This window comes from Montipora foliosa, chromosome 1, assembly GCF_036669935.1.
Source record: "Montipora foliosa isolate CH-2021 chromosome 1, ASM3666993v2, whole genome shotgun sequence".
Classification (NCBI taxonomy): Eukaryota; Metazoa; Cnidaria; class Anthozoa; order Scleractinia; family Acroporidae; genus Montipora; species Montipora foliosa.
Genome location: NC_090869.1, coordinates 34,670,996 through 34,675,995, shown reverse-complemented (window position 1 = coordinate 34,675,995; position 5,000 = coordinate 34,670,996). Strand labels below are relative to the sequence as shown.

General features: G+C 38.7%; 1 protein-coding gene across 1 annotated transcript in view; it reads left to right on the top strand.

The window, feature by feature from the left end:
* Positions 1-5,000, top strand: part of LOC137977330 (uncharacterized) — a 189,015-nt gene that overhangs the window by 179,836 nt on the left and 4,179 nt on the right. The gene's annotated exons all lie outside the window — the stretch shown is intronic.

Sequence of the window (5,000 nt, the reverse complement as noted above, 5' to 3'; positions counted from 1 at the left end):
CGCGCATTCTGATTGGCTAGTTTGGAGGTGAACACCTCTGATCAAATGGAGGAATGCAAAATGGCAAATCGGTTGATTATTCAACTTGCGTGCTAGGTTTGCAATACACGATGGTGACTTGGGTACCATAGACCACTTTCAAACATGGCGACCACTTTTACATTCTTTTGTCTTTGCGTTAATTACACCTACTGCCCTCATTTTGAAACAAAAATTCTTTTGAAATTTGCTGGTCGCAGCGAGGCCAGAGAGGCTTATTAGCATTAAAACAAAAGGATAGATTATTTGGTCGCCATTATGAAAGAAGTCTATATACTGTACTATGTTATTTAGTATATACCGCGCAAGTAAAGAGTGCTTCTCGCGCATTCTGATTGGCTATTTTGGAGGGGAACACCTCTGATTAAATGGAGCAATACAAAATGGCAAATCGGTTGATCATTCAACTTGCGTGGTATATACAGTGCCGGGGAAAAGTGGATATTTACCTCGCTAATTTGCGGCTCGGTAAGTATCCACCACTACTAACCTCCACTTCGTTGAATAATTGTTAACCATACTATATTATCTTATGCTACCGTAGAATTGCATACCATGACGGTATGCTATGCTATTCTATAATAATTATACTATACTTGGATACTATTAGGGATAACAATAACTAAAGCTTATAGTAACGTAATGGTATTCCCAGGTCAAGATGGCTTAAATAGTTTACCGCACTCGTGTTTGTAGGATTTATTAGACTAGGCCAAGAACATCTCTCAATGTTGCCATGCAATAATGAATGTTATTTTTGTTAGTAAAAGAAAACACAATCTCACGGAAATCTATTCCTTTAACAACGGACGCACAATGCGTAACTGCTGGCAAGGACCGCTAAGACCACACAAAAAGCTAGGAAATGTGCTCCGTGTGGTCGGAGAAACTAAGAGATTAAAACGTAATGAAATTGTTCAAATTAAGACCATACAGTCTCCAACAGCGAAATCAAAACCCTGTCAAGGCTTGATCCTTCTATACCAGCTATACAGATGCACGAACTTGACTGTTTCCTACCAAAGGTAATATACTACAAGGTTATCAATGACGTTTTTTTTATATGCGATTCAAAAATACAAGGAGTGGACATAACACTTAATTACCGCTTTTAGAGAGATAAGCGGCATTTGGAAGAACTTTTCGACAATACAGCCATAAAGAAAGCTATAGAACCTATCCTTAAAATTAAGTTGTGGCGAACAGTATCCCGAAAAAATAAGAGTTTAGAGGTTCAGACCAGCCGCCAATCATATTGCTCTCAAATAGGGGGAAAAACGAGTTTACCTACTATGGTGATTTTCGTTACAAATGATTGGATCATTTTTGTCCAGACAAAGAAACGAGTCGTCCTTTCCAAACAAGGGCACCACGGCATGTGTCAACTATGAATTTTTAAACTATTTCCACCGTTCTGGTTTGTAAGGCAAAGAGCCTTTTAAATGTAAGGTTCCGATAATTTCAGAAATCAATAAAGGGGGTAGTTTCTAAAGAAACTGTGGTGCTGCGTCGGTGGGGAGGTAGTACACAAAAATTTGGTTTTATCAACGGAGTTGATAATGTAAATTGACCACCGTACAGGGATTCTAAAAGCTGACGTTTCGAGCGTTTGTCGTGAGAGCGAATCCACTTCCATCGCTCTGACGAAGGGCTAACTAAATATAAAGCTAAATCAATTGATGATCAAGGAGCAAAAGCATGCGATGGAAGTGAATTATACAATTACAATGAACATATGTTTACTCTACGACCAAAGGTTGGGGCGACGTTTACGCAAAATTTTAAATGCGGCACGTGGATGTGACGTCTTAAAAGCATCTTGTCCTATCTCAGACAGCGTGTCAGAAAAATGTTCAAAGAACAACACATGCTGTTCCATCATGCAATTTCACGATGAGCTGAGGAAGAAAGTTTAAACCCATCACAATTTTAACAATTGTTATGATGTCAGCAGTTTACATGTTGGGTCACTTTTATCATCGGCAAAATAGCTGGTATGCAATAGTTGTTGCCAGTCATGCTTATGAAATAAAGATTTCATTGACCCGAAAAGAAAAGTTTATACCATAGTTAATGCATGGAGATGGTTATGAAACTGGACAAGTTCCTTTGTTTCATGTTTTTGTCCGTATTTTTGGCCTTGACCCTGCACAAAACACGCCTTTTTTCGAGAAGATAACCAATCAAATCCTTCGATTAAATTATGCGCAACTAATTTGCAAACCCGTGCGAAGCGAAAACAAAAGATTGTGCCGGGTCACGGTCAATTCAACATCGATTGCAACAACATTGTTCTCGCTTTTGAAAGTTCTAAGGTTTCATAACCAGTCCCTCGATTAACTATGGTTATACACTACAATACGTACTTAAAATACAATACATAGTTAAACTACCGCTAGTTTCGCTCATCTTTCTTCTGATTCATATGCATATAGAATATAACTAGACATCTCCTATTCACGAAAACTACGAGAAATTGTACACACTCGGCTTAATGTTCACTTAAATCCGTTTGTGTTGGCCTTTAACTCCACTTGCGCGAGCACTCGAATGTGCGGGAGACACATGCGTAAATGCTGATCTTGTAACCCCCTCATTTTTCCTGATTTTACAACTTTACCCTTTTATATCTCTGGTTCCGGATGGTGAATTTTTTTTCATTTCTTGCATATCAGCTTAGATTAATTTAAAACGTTTGTCTTTCAAATTTAAAAAAATTCTGTAGATGAAAAAAAAAAGATTAGAGACATTTCAAAAAAACTGATTTTTCTGAAAAACTGACCTACAGATTTTGTTGAATTTTAAATATTTTACAGATTATTTCTAACATTATCTGGTAACCCTGAATGGGAAGATTTCACCTTCCCGTCTTTTTTTTTCAAAAAAGACAATATATCTTGATTTTAAGGCTCAAAGAAATGCCTTATATCGTTGCCATGGTAAAGTTATTTTGGAGAAAAACGAAGAATCTGAAAAGTTCCGGTATGACACCCACATTACCACATTTTTAACACTTTTGAGCAGATTGTTCAAGTCGCAAAAAAAAAAAAAAAACAAACGGAAAATAAGCCAATTGTAATCCACTCCAGATTTTACCAAAACTATTTTCCCAAACAACAAAGATTGCATAAAACGGTAAAAACGAACGATAATAAATATAAAATCCGACTTTTCGGAGTAGTTATGACTCCATTATCAAGGAAAATTTTTTTTATCAGATCAAGATAAAGATGGCAAGGTTATAACAATGCTTTCGCACAAATATGGAGTCTGATTGCGCGTTGAAATTTGGCTTTAAATTAAAGCTCTTATGAATAGCATTTCGTGCACTAAACAGTCAAATTTGTTTCTGCATTTCTTAAGCACTTCGATACGCTTTAGCAAGTCCTGAGGCATCGTCCCGTGTACATTCTAGTAGTGTTTGGCAATGGCGGAGGATTGTTTTTTTGTTTTTGTTTTTTTTACACGATTATGTAAATAACCTACATAACCTGCATCACACGGGTTACATTGAAAAGTATAAACAACACACTGCTGATTTACAATTGGTAGCTGTTTAGTGCACGAAATGCTTTTCATCAGAGCTTTAAAGCCTAATCGCAACGTGCAATCAGACTCCATTCCTGCGAATGTATTGTTATAATCTTCGCACCTTTGTTGATTCTTCACGCCGAACATCGCTTTAAATGCAGTAATATTTTTTCCTTTATAATGGAGTCATCACTACTCCGAAACGTTGGATTTTTTTTTTTTTTTTATCGTTCGTTTTTACTGTTTTATGCTTAAAGAAATCCCTTTTTAATAGTAAAGATTTTTATGAGCTCCTAACACTTGGCTTACAACTGTCACTCCGCCTCAGTGATTACTAATTGTCGCATAATAATTGTCGCTGCTAATCGCCGTCGCAAAGTACAACAACGACGCAGCTCAACAAGGTCGAACCGAAAGCATACAATGGCGCCTCTGGCAGCCGCTATTCGGTCCATGTGTGACCTTGGCGCACAGCTTACAGCCAGCTGGAATCGGCTGTATGCTGGTTTTTGCCGAGGGGGGAAAACCGGAGAACCCGGAGAAAAACCCTCGAAGCAGAGACGAGAACCAACAGAAACTCAACCCACTTATGGCGTCTGGTCCGGGAATCGAACCTCGGCCACATTGGTGGGAGGCGACTGCTCTCACCACTGCGCCATCCCTGCTCCCCTAAACTGGCAATTACTGGCAGTTGCAACCAAAATTAACTTTAACTGCATCCCACATAAACGCCCTGAGGCGTCTTGTTGAAGATGTATCCGAAATGATTTTGCTGACTTTAACGTTTTTGGTAAATCACAAAGACTTGCCGGTATGAGGTCGTATGCAAGGTAATGGTAATAGCGAAGCTTAGGGGTCAAAGCGACCCAGCAGAGCACCATGGGTAAGATTTTTGGAAAATCTATCGATGCCAGAAATTTTGTTTATAGTGTCAGCGTACGCCAGTACAGACAGTCAGGGTGGAAATGGGGAGGCAAGACAGCCTCTGGGGACGGGAGTGTTCGGATAATTTTCCTAGTAATAATAATAATAATAATAATAATAATACGCTTTACATGGTGGCCGTTTAAAGCGTTCTTCTTTGATACTGAACATACATGTTATGTTCAATTGAGACCTATCAAAACAAGGTTTCCGCTGACCGGTATCACGTGAACACATTGCGTGCTCAAGTTTAGATCTCATCAAGTTTAGCTTTTTTTTAGAGTTGACCGCTGACTAGGTACTGGTTTTTTATTGGATCGCAAGCTCAAGCCAGGTTAACTTCTTGTAATGAGGACACCTAAAGATAAACGAGGCTTAATTTTTGCTCACTATCTGGGGCTCCACGCGGCTACACGGCCATACCACTTCAGCTTAAGTTCTTAACAGTCGACACTTTTCGTGTTCAGGTGGAAAACGGTTTGAAAAATATAGATCTCTTCATGGAA